Below are 18772 nucleotides of genomic sequence, written 5' to 3'. Positions count from 1 at the left end.
GCTTTGTGGCCCCTGAGAGATGAGGAAGTACCGGGAGATCACATGACTTTCCCGAGGCACCAAAGCTGGGGAGAGTCAGAGCTGCGGAGAACTCATGCCGTCTGGCCCCAGAGTCCGGGCTCTGAGCCACTGGCCTCTCTGCCTCTTGGCCCCGGGACACCAAAGGAGAAACCAAGGCTTCCTTGCGGGAGGGAATGAGTAGTTAGAGGTGAGGGAGCCGGAAAACCTGTTCACGGCCCTGGACCTGGAAGTCAGGCTCCCCCCTTGCCCTGCCTTTATCCAGTGAGATCCTCCAAATGTCTCCTTCACTAGCACCCCCAGGCCATGAAACAGGTCCTGAAAGGGTCAGAGCATCGTCCCATGATGGATACTGATAAACTGTAAAGGTGAGTCCAGGAGGACACCAAGGGGAAAACGGGGGCCAGAGTGTGTGCGACCGCCAGTGATCTGCTTCGCTCAGATGCACCCTGGAAGGCCAACTGGTTTTATAATGTCATTGGCGGAAGCCTTCCCCACTTGCTTCCAAGATATGCATTCACAAGAAAGATGCAAACCTGCTTGGCGGGAGCGTTACTGTGGCAGCGACAGCAGCTCAGGCCGATGTCCCTGCAGGCTGCCTCCAGAACATGCTCTGGCGTTGCTTATACTGCTCAGACCTGACCCTGAGGCCACTGTGGTTCCCTTGGCCTCTGGGCCAGGACCGCAAGGAGAAGGGCGCTTGAATACACACTCCAGAGGTGTCTACCTACAGGGAGGATGAGGCTGTCAGGCCCAGCCCTGCCTCTGCCTCAGGATACGCCAACGAGGTCCCTGCCACCTGCAGCCGCCCCGGGAGCTCCAGCCCTGCAAGCACTCCGTTTCACCAGGTAAAACTCAGGGAGGGACCAAGAGTTGTTCACTCACCCAGAACGCTGAGCGTCGGTCAGAGGACAAGCTCACGCACCTAGGTAAAAACAGGGTCATGTCCCTGGAACCCAGTCGCCCTCTCTCAGACCCTTCCCAGGCTGGAGGGGCTTTGTCTGGGGAGTAACAGCAGTGTCTGCTCGACCCTGATGGGGCCATCCTTGGGGGTCGTCGGTAGGCATCGCGGGGCAGCGTAGCGGGGGTACTGCCGCTGCCACATTTCCAGGGTCCCTCATCCTGACCAGCGGCTGGAGAAGCCCCCGCTGCTTTGTGGGACCATTGAGTGACCTTCTGAGAAACTCACTCGTGCTTCCCCTGCTCGCGCGCCAGCCTCCCAAGGATCCCCAAGGCTGGAGGAGGTGGAGGGCTGATGTGGCCGTTGCCTCGGCGGGAGAGCAGCGGAAACGCAAAGACCAAATGCTCTCTTCTCGGTGGGGATGCTGAGAGGTGAACACCACAGGCCTGAGCACCCCACCCAACCCTGGGAGCCCGAGGACTGGGTCGGGCCCTGGAAGAGGTTCCCGAGCCCCCGCGGTGGGAAATGCAGGGCACACAGAGGACCGAGCACCTGACCAGGAGCCAGGTTAGACAAGGCCAGCCAGTGACCCGGGCCCAGGGCAACACAGGGCTCCAGGCGGGCTGGCCAGGGGGCAATGCAAAGCCCAGGCTCAGGGCAGCAGTGGCCCAAGGGCACAGGAGGCCCCGACAGTGAACGGGGTCATATTAAGCAAGAAAACTCTCACCACACCCTAAAAGGGTGGGGAAAGGGCGTGGAGGGACAATGTACAGAGCGTGACCTTGGCAAGGCCCCACAAACGCCCTGGGACATGACTCCCGCCATCACCTGTCACAGAGCACGGTGCTGCCTCCACTGTAAAGTTGGGATACCACAGTAGGAAGAGATGTAGTTATTCACTCAAGGTCACTGGGCTGAGCTGGACTTGAACCCAGGACTAAATGGCTCCAGAGCTCAAATTGCTTTTCTCCTCATGCTCTCCATGTAGCCAACTACTGTCCAACACTGTGAAGGGAAAGAAGGATGAATGTTCTTCTTTTTTTTTTAAAGACAGGCCTAATTAATGAGCTCAGAATTCTAGTAACTACTGGCATCTAGGCTTACCCTCAGCAAAACTGTTCATGAGGTACTCCGTTACCTCTGTGTCTTCCTACCACAATCTGAGGCTGGCGGGTGGGAGGTGCCCGCTGGCCTGACTCAGGAGATGGTTCCCAGGGCTGCCGGCTGCAGGAGGGGAGCCCGGGGGAAATCAGGCCCCGTCACCAAAAATGGGACTTGGGTCAACCACACGCTCAGTTGGGGTTCAACTGCCAACAGAAGGTGTGACAAGGTTCTCCTACCTCAATCTTTATCTTTTGTGGAGGTTTACATACAGCTTGATGATTCAGAGAAGAAAAATGCTGTACCCTGCAAATTCGTTCCACTTGCGTTTACATTTTCCGTCACTCATCTGGGTACAGGGTATTTTCAGCAGATTCCCAAAAGCAAACTGTATTTATGGGCTGTCCTTGTGTTCAGGCCATGGGGGAGGGGGAGCAAGCTGCTTTGGGTGTTCCCTCTACAAACAATCTCCGCCCTGCTGAATGGACCTTCCTCTGGCGCTGAAGAGGTTTCCAATTTCTCCTTTCTGTGGCCGGATATTTAAATCAAGGCAGGATAACAAAATATGTTGAACCTGGAGAAGGAAGACTCAAGTGCAAAAATCCCAGAAGGATTGGGGGTGGGGTGTCAGTGAAGAAAGAGTTCTGAATCTGACATTTCAGAAACCAGATAGGCTAGTTTGCAAATCTACATGCCCTAAACTGTCTTCTGGGAGTGGAGAGAATCGCGGACTTTCTTGCCTTTTGCTCAGGTCCCTCCCTTACCAAGGCAGCCTTGATCCTTTAATTCTGGTCTCTCAGGACACATCTCTGGCTTGCAAGCCAGACCGTGAATTAGCAGTTTTTTAAAGGACGCGTTGCCAGGTCTCTTGCATGTGTGCAGTTCAGTTTTTTTTTTTACTTTTTGGTATGAAAATTTAAACCCATTGACAAGTAGAACAGAATCATGACATTCCACTTTCCCATCACCCACTGTCAACAACTACCAACTCATGAAGACGGTATGTAAGTGTCGTCACTCCAACACCTGCACTGGAATTACTTAGAAGTCTTGTCAAAAATGCAAACTCCTGGGACTTCCCTGGTGGTGCGGTGGTTAAGAATCTGCCTGCAATGCAGGGGACGCGGGTTCAAGCTCTGGTCCGGGAAGATCCCACATGCCGCAGAGCAGCTAAGCCCGTGCGCCACAACTACTGAGCCTGAACTCTAGAGCCCGCGTGCCACAACTACTGAAGCCCGTGCGCCTAGAGCCCGTGCTCCACAAGAGAAGCCACCACAATGAGAAGCCTGTGCACTGCAAGGACGAGTAGCCCCCTCTCGCTGCAACTAGAGAAAGCCTGAGCGCAGCAACGAAGACACAATGCAGCCCAAAATAAATAAATAAATAAATTTATTAAAAAAAAATGCAAACTCCTGGACCCCACCCCAGACCAAGTATATCACAGTTTAGGGGGTCAAGTTCAAGGATCTGTACTTTTCCCCATCCATCCCCTAGAGGATTCTCACTGACAGAGAAGGGTTTACCGGTGTGGGTAGAGAATCCTGGCCTTGGGTCCCTGCTCTGCCATTTACTAGCCGAGTAACTTGAATAAGTCTCTTTTTTCTCAGCTCATGTCTCCATCTGAATATAGATGTTAGAGTGGCGTTGTGCGGAGTAAAGAAGACCGTGTAAGAAAAGTGCCTGACATACAGTAAATGCTCATTAAACACCCAATGCTGTTATTAACATTCTTCGCTTATGTTTGGCTTCCAAGTGCCAAGGAAAATGGACACCAAGATGGAGATTTTGCAAGGGCTTCCAAGGGACAGCTTCATCCAAATCCATGAGCCCAGCCATGTCTTGGGGCCAAGGTAGAGCCGTAGGTATGTCTGTTTAGGGCCACTGACCAACAGAGAAACAAACACCACACAAGCCAGGTTGATATTAACCCCCAGGGGTCAGACATGACACTAAACCCACGGTTCCCTTGTCCTTTAACTCAGAGATCGCAGGAAGATACATGTGGAAGCGTTTACTGTTAGACGTTGAGTACGTTTGCCAAGGGAATGGATAGAGACCTTCGTCTGGTAAGAATGCCGCGTCATTCCAGCCCCCTTTGTGTGCCGGGGTGTTCATTAGAGAAGCAGGGGGCTGGGCAGAGCAAGCCCACCTCGTCCAGATGGGGACTGAACCCACCAGCCCTGGTCTCATCAACTCAGGGCTCACACCACCAGAGCCCACCAAGCACAACCTGAATGCAGCCCAGTCCTGCACGTAACAGGTGCATAATAATCACTTAACAAAGGCAGATGGGGGGCGTGTTTCCCATTATGCTGATGTGGAAACCGAGGCTTAGGCATCACCAAGACTATAATGTGGCTCCACAGAAATTCATTTTGCAAGGCACAGAGATTAATAAAATTCTATCAGTTAGTGGTATGAATTCCTCTAAGGAAAACAGTTTCTAAACACTTCAGAAAACATGTAGATCTGAGGCAAGCAACTGACTCAAAGATGTGCACTTCTATGGGGCAGGTGAGGGCACATACCGAGCCGGGTGGGGCTCGGGGTGTGGGGAGGGACAGTGGCTGCGCCTTTAGCCTCTGTAACCTTTTCTAGAAATAAGTGTTGGCAGTAAGCAAGAGCAGCCGTGACTTGCCCCGTAAGAATCTGGGGAAACAAAAGAAGGAACGAGGTTGCCCTGTTGTCACCTGCAGGGAGACAGAAATAAGAGTTTACTCTAATTTAATAAGAAGAACCTTTTTGGAGAAACTCCAAGAGAAGAGAATAGTGGGAAAACGGTCATCCAAGGGCACAGAGCAGGGAACTACAAACACCCTTCCACACACGGTCTACGGGAAGGGTGGCCGGGCTTCGGCCCCGTTCCAGATCGTCCTTGCAATCCCCCTGCAGCTGTTGGACTGGTTCCCTGTGTCGCCCAGCTGGTAGAGCGCTGGTGTACGTATGCTGGTCCACACACGTGCCCATTATCTGTGCCACGGAGGTGAGAAAACCTTAGCTCTGGGTAGTTTTTATGAACCAAGAAATAGATCTGTTCTCGGTGTGCTGAAAATAGTGGGGTGTTTTTTTTAGCCTACAAAGCTAATCACCCATCCTGAGACTTGGTGACTTACCAAGAAGTATGACCACATGGGCGATGTCTCCTGGCAGCTGGTCCCAACCTTTCTGGAGACCTCCCTCAAGTCCACTGTCCTGATGTTGGGAGGGCTTTGTCAGTTCTTCTGCCCACCCAGCATCTGTCAAATCTTCGCTATGCTTGGTCTCTAGAATGGGAGAGGGGCTCAAAAACTCACTTTCCCAGCCCCCCAGGGGCTGCGGTGGCAAGCCCCCATGGGACCTAGACTGATGGGTGGACGTCCTGGGCCAGACTCAGCACCCACTGCACAGAAGTAGGTGCGAAGCAGGATCCCCTGGTTTCCAGAGATGGGTGGCTGTCTTAGTCTGCTTGGGCTGCCATAACACAACACCACAGATTGCGTGGAGTAAACAACAGAAATTTATTTTCCCACTTCCCTGAGGCTGGGAAGTCCAAGATCAAGGTACCAACATGGTCAAGTGCTGCTGAGAGAAATCTCTCTCTCTTCCTCTTGTTATAAGGCCACCAATCCTATGGGATTAGGTTTCCCTGCTCTGACCTCATTTAACCTTAATTACCTCCTAAAAGCCTTATCTTCAAATAGTTACATTAAAGGTTAGAGCTTCAACATATGAATTTGGAGCGGGGTGGGGGTGGGGGGCACAATTCAGTCCATAGCAGTGCAAAAGTCCTACTGGCATGTCCAGGGCCTGGCACGGGGTCACGGTGTTCACGTCCAGCGCTGTGTGGGAGTCCAGTGTCCTTGCTCTGGACTTTGGACACTTCTTGGGAATACCCAGCCTGGTTCTGTGCATCCTGGGGATTCTGTGAGCTACTCAATACCCTTTAATACATTTCGGGGGGTCCACTTAAACAAGCTAGAACTCATTTCTAGGCCTGTGGCTAGGAGCTCCAACTGACACCAGGCCCAATGGGACCCCCTTCCATGGAGTCCAAGGCTGACTTCCCAGTGGGATTTTCCAGTTCTCGTTCACCAGATCACTAGTCCCGGAGGCCCTGTTAAGCATAAGGCCCTGAAACTCGGGAAATGCAGGGTATGGAGGGAAGTGCCTGAAATGTCGCCCCTGCCCACCGTTGCCCAGAGACCACGTGTATCTTCTGAGGAGCTGAGCAATGCAAGCAGAGTCAGTGCCAGACGGCAAAGCTCCCCAGCCCGGAGAGAACCCTGTAGCCCGTCCCCAGGCTCGGCCCGGCCCAGCTCCTTGCACGAGCTGCCACGTTGGGCGGGAAGATGCACCGCTCAGGCCTCCTGCTGGAGAGCACACCCCTCGCTCCCCTCCGCCCCGAGGCCGTGCTCCCGGCCACAGCCATGGCCACGACTGATGTGGAGCGAGGGCAGGCTGATCCTGCGGGAGGGGACGTGGTGCTTGAAGCAGCAATGCCCGTCTACCCGGCCGGAGCCTCCTCTGAAATGGGCAGCTGTCTGGGGCTCTCACTACCCATCCTCCCGTCCCCTCAGTCCACAGTGTCAGAGCTGCGTCCAGCCCAGGGCTCTCCCTGCCCGCCCCTGCTTCCTCCCTTTATCCTTCCTGGGAGGCCACACTCAATGCTGAATTCCACCCTGACATCTGCCCCTCACAGCACACCAAGGCTCCACTTCCTACCCGGGTTCTGTTATTGTTCAAGCCTGTCTGAGTTAGGCTTTCTGTCGCTTGTAGCCCACGAGTGCCCTAAGTAGGAGATTCTGCCTAATAGACCGACACCATGGGCCTTCCGGAGTGGGTCGATGGCGCTGGCTGAGGAGTCTGGTCTGCAGGAACTAAAGCTTTGTGTGTGTGTCCTTTCTGCTATTTGCGGAAAACAACTTTCTTAAAATAGATAACTCAGAACAGACCTTGACACCCTGAAGTCACACATTCAGAGCGTCTGCTTTTAAAACAAAGTTCTGTCAAGGTCTAGGAGATGTGCACTGGTGAGAAAGGTCCAGGAACCCGGTCCAGAGGGGGACAAAGGTGACAGAGACCGGCAGAGAAGGGCAGAGGGAGATAGAGGGGGCCCTGGCATTGTCTCTCCTGGTGAGGCAGGGCTTGTGGACCCAGGGCTCACCCCCCAGCCACCTGTGATTCCAGGGCACCTGTAGTAGACAGTCCCCCGTGTGGACAGGGCCCCCCTGAAGCCACCAGTGCCCATTCAGTCCACAGCTGAGCCCAGCCCTGAAGCACAGAGGTGTTAACACCCCCAGGGGTGATCTTCAGCCGGCCTGGACCCACCTGGTAACCTTGGTAGTGCACTTATGCGCCCCCTCCCTCTTCCTCCTCCCTCCCTGCTTGCTGGGGTCACCTTCCGAATTAAAAGCCTGCCTCCAAGTCTTGGTTCCTGTTTTCCAGAGTAAGAGAAGTGGTATCTGGTTTTTATTGTTCTCGGCATGGGATCCAATCATTAAAGGAACACAACTGGAAACATACCACACCAGGCTCGTGAACTGGGTGGAGAACAAACAGCCTACAGAGCATCTGGAAGATGCCCAGGTCGTTAAAGTGTTCGGGCAGGGGTGGCAGCCTAGGCGGGCATGTGTCCCTGTGTGCCCACAGGATGGGGCCCTCACCACCTCCGGGTCCGCCCATTCCCAGTCCCCTTCCCGGACTTCCTGTGCCCCCTGCCCCGTCCCTGCTGGGAGCAGTATGGAGCCCTAGACACTGCCCTGTCTCACCTCACACCCAAGCAGCACCCCCTCCTGCAGAGCTGCCATCTCTCGGATTGGCCCGCTCCCCTCTCCACGGCTCAGAAATGCCCCCTTCCTGCCCCCTCCGCCCTCTCATCTCTTTCAGGATCTGCTTTCCATTTAGGACTGAGCTCCAACCGAAGAAAGGGCTGGCACCAGAGGCCAGCGGAGAGACGCTGTGTGACCATGTGGCTGGGAGTGACCTTGGACCTGTTTCCCGAGAGCACTCCCTTCCGTCCGGGGACCCAGGGTGACCGCCAGCTCCCGCAGGAGCGGTGCTGCCACCATGCTGCACGCTCCACGTCCCGCTGGCTGCTGGCACCGTGACCATAGGGGGGCATCCAGAACCTTCTGCCCTGGAGGCCTGGGCACAGCAGGGTGGGCGTCTCTAAGCTCCAAGTACAAGTGGAGTTTGTCTGGGGTGGACAGATGTGGAGCATTCACCACCACGGGCCGGTGCCCCCTCACACATCTATAAGTGATGGTGTTTCCTTTCAATTGCTCTCGTAGATGTTGTCTGGCCCAACCTTTCCCCTGTGGCTCCTGTCCCCCTGGTCTCCACGGCAACCCTGTACAAACACCACACATACCTCGGCTCTGAATTCTTCCCCTCCTCTGCCAACCAGCCCTGTGCCCTTCAAGGCCCAGCTCACAGGCCACCTCCTCCTTGCAGCCTCCCTTGACTACTCCTTCCCAGCTGTTGTCCTTACAGAATTCCTCCAGCGCTGGCTGGAGCACTTGGTGGGGAGCTGGCTGCTGTGTCCTGCATGTTAATATTACCTACGTTGCAAAATCCTGCTGGCACATCTCCTACGGTTAGGCCTAGTGGCTGGAGCACAGCAAGCTTTTAATACCTATTTTTATTAGTTGGTTATCTCTTGTATCCCCCAGATTCTGATATAACCAATGTGGACTCAGATCTGACCAAGACAGCAGAGAAAAGATGTCTCCCCCTCACTTCGCTGCCGTTTAATACTCTGGTTTCCCTGGCGCCCTTCCTCCTGTGGAGCTAAGTTCAGGGACATTAGCTGGTCATACCCCAACCTTGATCGGTCCCTCCTTGTAAGCTGGCCTGGGGGAAAGAATGGAAAGTTTGAAAACATGATGCTGAGTGAAAGAAGGCAGTCACTGAGGCCACACAGAGAATGGTTCCCTGAAATGACAAGAACAGGCAAATCCACGGAGACAGAAAAGAGATTTGTGGTTGCTCAGGACTGTGGGAGTGGGTGATGGCTAAGGGGTACAGGGTTTCTTCGTGGAGTGATGAAAATGTTCTAAAATGGATTGCGGTGCTAGAGGCATGACTGTGAATATAGACAGTCCCTGCCTTACGATGGTTTGATTGACGATTTTTTGACTTTATGATGGTGTGAAAGTGATACGAATTCAGCAGAAACTGTACTTCAAAGTTTGAATTTTGCTCTTTTCCTGGGCAGTGATATGCGGTCCAATCCTCTGTGGTGATGCAGGGCGGCAGCCGCAGCTCCCAGGCAGCCCCGGGATCACCAGGGGAAACCGTGACAGACAGCCGCTCTGGACCCAGAAGGCCACGCTGCTTTTCACCTTCAGTACAGTGTCCAGTAAATTACACAAGCTAGTCAACACTTTATCATAAGATAGGCTTTGTGTTAGAGGGCTTTGCCCACCTGTAGGCTCATGTGAGCGCTCTGAGGGCATTTAAGGTGGGCTGGGCTAAGCTGCGATGTGCGGTAAGTTAGGGGTATTAAATGCATTTCGACTTTTGATATTTTCAACTTAAGGTGTGTTTATGGAAGAGTCACATACTAAAAGCCATTGAATCGTACACTTTAAATGAATGAGTTATGTGGTACGTGAATTATATCTCAAATTATATATGTGTGTGTGTGTATACACACACACACACACACACACACACACACACATATATACATTTTTTTTAGAGTGGAAACTTTGGGCATCAGGCCCGGTGGGACACATGAAGGGGAGGCCAGGTGGGGCTGAGTGGCCTGAGGTCTCAGGGGGACACTGAGATGAAGGATGTAACCAGAGGGGACATGGGATCTCGTTGGTGTACAGTCACATTCCATGGAACAGAGTAGAAATATTCAAATCTCCCGAGTTCCTCAAGTTCCTTGAACGTGAGTTCAAGGAACCCGAGTTGGAGGACAAAGGATGTGGAATCCAGAGCAGGGTGCATTTCCTAGAGCCCTTCATTTATTTCTTCCACAAACGGTTTGCGGGAGGGTCTCAGGGCTGAAGACGTGGAGGCCTTGCAGGCGAGCGGGGCGGGGGGGGCACAGAGGAAGGCACTGGTGACGAGGACACCTTACAGTAAACCCTCTTACAGGAGCACCACAGGTGGCCTGGAGGAACGCAAAGGGTGAAGGAGGGGGGCAGGAGACGTCCCAAGGGGGGTGGAGTGACTCAGGCAGAATCACCTGGGTGCTGCCCGCACCCCCGAGCATGCAGACGGGGGCAGAGCAGTGGAAGCGGCCAGCAGCATGGGTTAAAGTACAGTGGAGGACGCGGGTGGGGGCTGAGCCAGCCAACTCTGGGTTGTGGAGTTTTCCAGCAGCCCTCGGCTTCCATCGCCTTCGGGAAAATCACAGGAAGCCGTGATGGCAGCTACCGTTGTGAAGATGCCATCAGGCTGCAGTGTGCTTGCGCGGTGGGCAGGTGGGCAGCCTCCGGCGCCTGCCCTTGACATTGGCGGTACTGCCTGGGGGCACTTCAGCTCATGGTGTTTTGGGGACTGTGGTGTTTCCAGTAAAAATCAAGAGACAGAATCCCTGCCCCTACCTCCTTTGTTGGGGGGCACCGCGCAGATCTGTGGGGCAACACGTGTGGAAATATTTTAGTAGCCCAAGGAGCTATCACAGGACAGGGAGGGGCATCTCTGCTGTGATACCCAGAAACACTCATGGATCAAGGAGAGGGGTGGGCTCCGAATCAATGCATGGTGTCCTCACGCCCACATGTTTGCCCCTATTCTAGCACCAAGGTTATCTATCCCGTAGCTCAGTTCCAAAACCACCACACAACAAAGATCAAAAGGCTTTGATCACAGTGTGTGGTGAGATGTCGGGGAACATCCTCTTTTAGAGAGTATACACTGTACAACCTCCATGGAGGGCAATTCCGCCAAAGCTGTCACAATAGGAATACATGTACTCTTTGACCTGACGATTTTACTCCTAGGCGTTTATATCACAGATACATTTACACACATGCACACAAAACTATGTACAGCAGTATTTGTTGCAACATTTTTTTTAACAGCAAAGGATGGAGAGCAGCTTCATCGACGGAGGACTGACTCGGTACACAGTGGAGCAACGTACAGCCACAAAAAGGAACAGGGCACCTCCCGGTGTGCCACCAGGAAGTGAAGCCAAGGGGTTCAAAACCAAGTTGTAGAACAGGAAGATGGTATGATACAAAAACATAAAAAGCTTGTCAGTGCATAGACTGTCTCTGAACTGTTGCCTCTGCGCAGAGAAACTGGGAGGCTGTGGTCCAGCGGGGAAGAATGCTTACTTTTTACCATTACCTTTTTTATACTTTTTGAATGTTTAAACATGCACGCACGAGCATTACCTATTCAACTGCGTATGTATTTAAACAAAACAATATTATTCTAGGGATTGAAGTGGATCTGGGAACTCCCGGTATATTTAGCCACTTGGTGTTGTGCAAATAATCTGAGCCCCAGGTGCCTCATTTGCAAAACAGGTGCAATGATGCTGCACCCACTTGAAAGCAGGAGGCTGGGATGAGGGCCTTTCAGATTCCTTCTGCTCTGAGATCTATAATCCCCTGTGGATGTAGCACAAAGACTGTGTATGCTGGCCAGGGGCACCCCGCGACTGTCCTTCACATGAGTCCTCTTGGAGCAAAGCTAAATGCTGCTCCCTACATGTGGCTTGCGGGGCCTGAAAGACCTGCGCTGGGCGGGGCTGCAAAGGTGGTAGGACTGTTTGAAAATTCCTCCTTCTTCTGCTCCACCCTGACCAGTCTTTTCCTCCCCAGACACCAGGGCTCCTTTCCTGCCCTGGGCATCACACCTGCCTAGGACAAGCATCTATTCCCAGTCACTTGTAGCCTCTCCCTGCTGGCGGTCCGGGGGAGGTAGAATTCGTCCGTTCTCCCGAAACCAGCAAGGCTCTGGTGGGGAGGGACAGACGCTCTCGGGGTTCTGTGCCGGCGAGGGTGGGGGACGGAGAGCGGGCACCTCGGGTCCCCCGTCAGCCAGCAGCTCAACACCAGTCCCGGCTCAGGGGCTGTCACATCATCCGGCACTCTCTTATTCTGGACGTGCTGCTAACACACACCCAACCCGATTAGATAGACACGGGCTGCAGGTTCTGATTACAGGACATTCCTCACTTCCCCAAATGCCTTTGAACCCTCTAACCAGCTCCCACTTCTCAGCCTCTAACAGCCCTGGCCCCATCTCCTCCCTTCTCCCCCCTCACCCCCCCCCTCAGGTCTCAGCCTCCAGAAACGGGGAAACTGAGGTCTGCAGACGGGAAGGACTTTCGCCCTCCACCCAGGGAGCTGGAGAAATTCTCTGCTGGAGTCACCAGCCCCGTCTCCTTCCCTAAGCTCCTGCCGGGGCGGGGGCACCGCAGCAACGCTCTGGGTCTCCGGAGGCTGGTGTCAGCTCAGAGTCAGTGTACACTCATCTCTGAAGAGTCTAATTATTACCTTTTTGCCAACGCATTCACCCTGGTAAAGGCCACAGGCAGCTTCAGGGAAGGCTGGGAGAAAGGTTAGTAGTGGACAGTTCTGACAGTATCCTGGGGTCCTTTCTCAAGGCGACCCGCCCTCCCCTTCGTTCAAGGGGCTCTGGGTTTGTAAACTGACTCAAAACTCGGGATTAACTGAGGGGCCATGATGCTCTGATTCGAGTTAGGCTTTGGTTCACTTGAACTGGAACTCGTCATTGATTTTCAAGTAAGAATTGAGGCCTGCATCTACCTCACCTCCAGGACCGCCGTGATCAACCAGCCATCGGTCCGCCGGAGTCGGCCTGTTTACACTGCTGCTTTGACACTGCTGTCCCTCACGGTAACCACGCCCGTCTCGTCTCTGGGGATTAAGTGTTGCCACACGGCCCTGCCGCCCAGGATCCAGCGATCCCCACTGCGTTTAGGATTCCCAGAGCAGTGGCTGCCGTTCCCGCTGTCATCTCTGACCTCGGATGAGAGCGACCACAGAGCTGATCAAAGAGCCTCCCTCACAAACTGTCTGTCACCGTCTTGGTGAAAGGGGTGTCCTCTGGACCATCCCAGGTGTGTGTGTGTGTGTGTGTGTGTGTGTGTGTGAGAGAGAGAGAGAGAGAGAGAGAGAGGAGAGAGAGAGAGAGAGAGAGAGAGAGAGAGAGAGAGAGAGAGAGAGCGCGCAGGACTTACATGGGAATCTAGGCTAACTTTCCAATCTCCCTAAGCCTTTGGAGACCTTCCTCTATAGGGTCCATGTTTCAGCCAACCCAACCAAATAAAACTGTTGGCCTTTCTGGCCCCAGAGCCCTTTTTTTTTTTTTTTTTTTGCGGTACGCGGGACTCTCACTGTTGTGGCCTCTCCCGTTGCAGAGCACAGGCTCCAGACGCTCAGGGTCAGCGGCCACGGCTCACGGGCCCAGCCGCTCCGCGGCATGTGGGATCTTCCTGGACCAGGGCACGAACCCGCGTCCCCTGCATCGGCAGGCGGACTCTCAACCACTGCGCCACCAGGGAAGCCTCCAGAGCCCTTCTTAATCCTCTTGGCAAGCCCAGGAGGGTCTCCACAGCGAGTCAGCTCTGCCCTGCTCCTGCGGACACTGCACCCGAGGAAGAGGTGACCCCCCGTGGGCTGTGCTGTTCGGAGTCCCTGGCCCAGGAGAACCCTCCAGACCCCTCAGGTGGCAGGGCTGGCCCTCACTCACTCGTGAAGAAGGCCAGGCATGTCTCCAAGGCCCGCTGCCTCCTCCTGGAAGCCCTCCCGGCTTCTCTACCATCTCTTCTAAGAACCTGGTGCCCTCAGACCACCTCCCTGGCCCAGTATCCAGACACATTTCCTAACCCCAAGTAACTACCCCTCACTCATCACCCCTGCTCTGTGTGACAAGCTAACTCCTGCTCAGGTGTTGGTGCTGATTTGCGCAGGCTGAAGGGGCACAGAGCCCTCTGGGAGGGACGGTGTAACAGAGGATGATGCCAGGAGCCAAAGCTTGCACCTTGAGAAAATCAGACGAGGGCCCTTGGGGATGCCTGCTGTCCCTCAATCACGCTGCAGGTGTCCTCCTCCACAGATCCCCTCGGGGGGCCGACACCCAGCAGCACCTCAGAGGAGGCCCCTAGACCCTCAGCACCTCTTCATCACACAGCAGGGGAGGCACGAGGCCCTCTCCGTTGCGGGCGCACACGCAGCCCCGGGAGGGCCCGGCAGCAGTGGGGCCGCTCATTTCACCCCACGTGAAGCGAGCGCGTGAGTCTGGTCCAGCATGAGAAGAACGGGGTCCATCACTGCCCATCTAGGCGGACAGAGACCAGGTCCACGACAGATGGATGCGTAAGCGAACGTGGCAGCTACGTAACAATGGAATATTATTCAGTCTTAAAAAGGAGGGACGTTCTGACACGTGCTACAGCAGTCACGAGAGTACAAATACGGTACGATCCGCTCATATGAGCTTATAGAACAGTCAAATTCACAGAGACAGAGTGTAGAACAGTGGGAGCTGGGGGAGGGGGAATGGGGAGCTGCTGCTTAACTGGGGACGGGGTCTCAGCTTTGCAAGATGAGAAAATTCTGGAGGTGGATGGCGGCGACGGCTGCACGACGACGTGAATGTGCTTAATGTCACTGAACCAGACACTTAAAGATGGTTAAAACGGCACATTTTATGTTATGTATGTTTTATGACAATAAGAAAAATGAAAAAAACAAAAAAAGGAGTGGGTATATATCACTGGCTGCCATCGTGTGTGGCTCCCGGGCAGTGAGAGTCCCACTGGAGCAGAGGGGAGGTCTCCCTAGGAACGGCCACATCCAAGGCTCCCTAATGCCCCTGCCTGCCCTTGGCCGGTGCACAGGGGGCCACTTCCTGCACTATTGGTCCCGACCACTCCACGTTTCAAGCTAATTTCTCATTCTCACCCACATCTGTGTTCTAATCCAGCCAGAATTTCGCAGCCAGGACCTCAGAGAGAGTCTCAGTAAATCTCCCATCCTGTGTTTAAAAACTCACCCTCAGCTGGAACACCCCTGGCGATAACAACCGACACTGCTGAGCGCTGTGTGGGGGGCAGGGTGCTCTGGGTGTCACCCTGAGTCTTCACAGCCACCTACGAGGATGGCCGCCCCACTAGGTGACAGAGTGGAGCTGGCTTCGGCCCCGCCCTGTCCACACCAGGTACCTCTCCCAGAGCAGTCACCTCCAAAGCCTGTGCTTGGTACAGGCACACTAATGCAAAGGTGAATACCTTTGCATGTGCTGTGCGCGCTCGTCATCATGGGGGCTCTCCCCAGCTTTCAAACATTTTGAAATGTTCTTTTACTACTTTCATGATTTTAAAAACGCAAGAAAATGCTTTACAAAGAAATGCACATATTTTCTTGGGGCGAAATATTGCTTTTCCCATGGAGTTGAGTCCCGTGTTCCTGTGGGATGAGAACAAGGAAGTCCGTCTTCACTAGGACAGTCCTTCAAGTATCTGCAGACTGTTCCCACCCGTCCCAAGTTCACTCCTGCCCACGCCAACATTTCCAGTTCTTTCAACTCTTTCTCATAGGACAGGATTTCGAGTTCTCATACCACCCTACTAATTAAGTCCCTGACCTTGAAAAATATTTACAATCCCAGAGAAGAATTAAGATTTAAGATTAAGGAATTGAATAAAGCCCAAGTGAAATGACTTTATAATTAAAGATTAAATTCTGCAGTTCAGCCTATAAAGGAGAAGACAGATGAGGTGAGAGCAGGGGAGATGCCAGCATCCCAGGAGCCTGGAGGATGCCAGTGGGGTGGACTTGACACCCACCCCAGCCCTTTCTGCTCTTAGGTGGGCGGTGAAAGAGGCCCCAAGAGCTACATCGCTGCACCGTGAAATCTGTCTGGGGACCCGCAGCTGAGCGGACAGACCCTCCCCAACTTTGATTTTCTTTGATTTTTCTTCCCAGGGATGAAGAGGATCTATTTTTAGTGGTGTAAGTGAGGAGTTGCTATAGCGACAGCTGGTGGTTACAAACCAGGTCCTGCCACAGTTCCCAGTCATAAATAAACCCCAAAAGCTGAGCCCCAGGAAGAAAGCAGCCTTAGAGAACAGAACTCCTCCCCAGTCCACTGGGTCCCCACCTGCCCTGTCTTCACCGTGTGCAGTTAACAGGCTGAGCCTGAGTCCTTGCTAGTGGGGAAGCAGGTCAGGACATGGGGCCCTGGGCACTACCCTTCAGAGAGGATCCTGGGGGGCCTCCTGGGGAGGCTACATCTCAATTACCAGGTGAGAAAAACACCTGCATTTGTGCAGAGCTGGATGATGGGCAGAGAAGGCTGGTTGTGCAGCTCGAGGCACTGGGTTAGGAGCACGGGGAAGGGAAACGAAGGAGGAGGAGCCGTGGCTCCTGCTTACAGACTAGCCCGGGAAGCGGGGCACACGCATTGGCTAATGCTGTCGTATCCACCAAGGCTGCGCACATGCCTGCCCTTCTACCGCAGACCTAGTGCGTGTCTAACAGAAACGCATGAGGATTTACAAGAACGTTCACAGCAGCACCAGGAACTGTCAGAGCCCCAGACTGGAGACCCGCCAGTGCCTGCCCACAGGTGGGCGATGGAGGAGGCGTGGTCTATGCAGAGGACAGAGCAACGACCCAGCAGTGAAGTGAATGAACTTCAGCCACAGCATGGGCTGGGTTACATCTCATAACGTTCAGGTGAAAGAAGCCAGACAGAGATAAATTTCTTACGGACCCATCATACAAAGTTCAAAACCAGACAACACTCATCTTGCGGGGGGAGTGGCTGAGGGGACCTGGGAGAGGCTTCTGGGGTGCTGGTGATGTTCTGTCTCTTAATCTGCACGTTTTACTCGAGTGTGTTCAAAGTGTGCAAATTTACCTCCTACGACTTGTACATGTTTCTGTAAGCTTCTGCTGTAGCAACATTTACATGAACAAGGTTTTACAGGTTAGTACTGCATTGTTAGTCAAGAATCAACAAGGTGGTGTCAAAGGTGCTTGGTGCTGGAGGAATTCAAGGTAGATCTGTGTGTGGTGAGCAGTGACCCTCTGGCAGGAGTGGACCCGCCCGTGTGGCTGCAGTGTGTCCAGAGGCAGAAGCGCCTGGACGGGGGCATCAGGACGGGTGGGCTCCAAGTGCTCTCTACCCCTGCCACCGGGGCCCCGCTGGGGGTGACCCTGGAGAAGGGAGGCTGGACCCTGCTGTAGCGGGAGACCCCTGAGAAGGGAGACCCTGGAAGGGCTGCGGAGGGGAGGGTAATCCCCCCAGGCTCAGCGTACCCCAGGGTGACTCATCCCCGTGTGCCAGCCGGAAGGAACAGCGCTCTCTCTCTCTGTGGTGCCATCTGGGCACCTCCTCAGGGTCATGGCCAGAGCTGCTCAGAGGCCGCCTCTAGGCTGGGCCACTTCCGTTGTCCCTTCCGATCAGCTCTCAGTATTCTGTGACCAGCTGTGTCACCCAGGAATGAGAAGCAGGGAGGACAGAGGGGACTTCTGACTCAGCCTCCCCGAGTCATGGCCAGCGGGGGCAGCAGCGGGTGGGGACAGAGAAGAACGGCAGAGAAGGGGATACTCTGATGTCACTGCAGGAGAGGAGGGGTGCGTAGCGGTCCACCCCACGCACCTTCAGCAGCAGGAGGGCCCGTGACACGAGGCCCGCGCCGCTTGGAGGTGGCTGAGTTGCTAGACGCCCACCTCTTCTTGGGCAGGTTGCCATGGTAACCACCACATCTCCTGGCCTCTCTGGGTCTCAGCTGCTCACCACCACCTTTTGCTCTACCTGCCCTAATAGGATTATTGAACATGAACTGTGAGGAAGCCACGCAAGGGACATCATCACGGATAGCTCACAGTGATGTCCCAAGCACCCAGGCCACGGCCCGGGCACTCCCCGCTTGGCCCTGCTCTCCCCCCCAGACGCCTCTCAGGTCTGGTTCTCCAGGCCAGCGATCCGGGCCCACACCTGGCTGGCACCGGGAGACACCTGCCCGCCAGACATTAGGCTCAGAGCCACAGGGCTGCCCACAGGCGAGCGGGGGGCTGCCTCGGGTCTCGACACGCCTGCAGCCCTGGGGAGGCTGGGGGAGGCTGCAGCTGAGGCCCTGGAGGGCTCTGCTCTCGAAGGACAAGCTCCCCTCTGTGAAGCCTCCAGCTCACCAGTTCCCTCCCCGAACCCCCTCCTAACAGGATGCTCCCCGCTCACACCCCCCAGGAGCCCCAGGTCTTGGCTCACCCTCCAGCCTGGCATTCTAGGTCTTCTAAAATCTGGTCCCATCTTCTCTTTCTAGACTTTTCCTTGACTGCCCCGCCCCCGCGTCTCCACCAATCCGGCCTCACCCCTGGGTCCAGGGCAGACGCCACCCCAACTCGCATGGGAGCCCCAGAGCATTCAACCCCAGCGCCCGTCCTGGGGGCCCCTCTCTCTCCAGGTAGGTGCCCCTCACCACAAGCCTACACGCAAGCCACTGAGGCACCTCCTACGTCTTCACATCATTCTCAGCACCAACCTGGCGCACGTGAAATAAATACATGTATCAGACGGGCTAACCTGCGGGAGTCTGGCTTATCCAAAGATGTGCGCCAGAGACAACTTCATAGAAAGGAACGTCAAGGCCCAGGTGGCCCGGGGGGATCATTTAAAAATGCACAGAAATAGCGAATCACTATTCTGTGTACCAGGAATTAACACAGTATTGTAGGCAATTATACTTCAAAACCAAACAAACAAACACGCTCACAGAAAAAGAGATCAGAGTTTTGGTTACCAGAAGTGGGGTTGGGGAGTGAGAGG

General features: G+C 54.5%; 1 protein-coding gene and 1 long non-coding RNA gene across 4 annotated transcripts in view; one reads left to right on the top strand and one right to left on the bottom strand.

Moving 5' to 3' along the window:
- PRKAG2 (protein kinase AMP-activated non-catalytic subunit gamma 2) overlaps nucleotides 1-18772 on the bottom strand; it is a 282124-nt gene that overhangs the window by 133489 nt on the left and 129863 nt on the right. The gene's annotated exons all lie outside the window — the stretch shown is intronic.
- On the top strand, nucleotides 56-13289 carry LOC111176667 (uncharacterized). Of its 2 annotated transcripts, XR_016394244.1 has the most exons (3): nucleotides 71-3882; nucleotides 4003-4086; nucleotides 7445-13289. It is a non-coding gene; the product is annotated as an uncharacterized LOC111176667 (long non-coding RNA). The 2 variants fall into 2 exon arrangements; XR_016394243.1 differs by having other exon boundaries at nucleotides 56-4086.

Source organism: Delphinapterus leucas, chromosome 9, assembly GCF_059928025.1.
Source record: "Delphinapterus leucas isolate spDelLeu-1000000601 "Yukka" chromosome 9, BTC_Dleu_Yukka2, whole genome shotgun sequence".
NCBI classification, from domain to species: domain Eukaryota; kingdom Metazoa; phylum Chordata; class Mammalia; order Artiodactyla; family Monodontidae; genus Delphinapterus; species Delphinapterus leucas.
The sequence above is the reverse complement of the archived record's forward strand: the minus strand, read 5'-3'. Positions and strand labels throughout refer to the sequence as shown.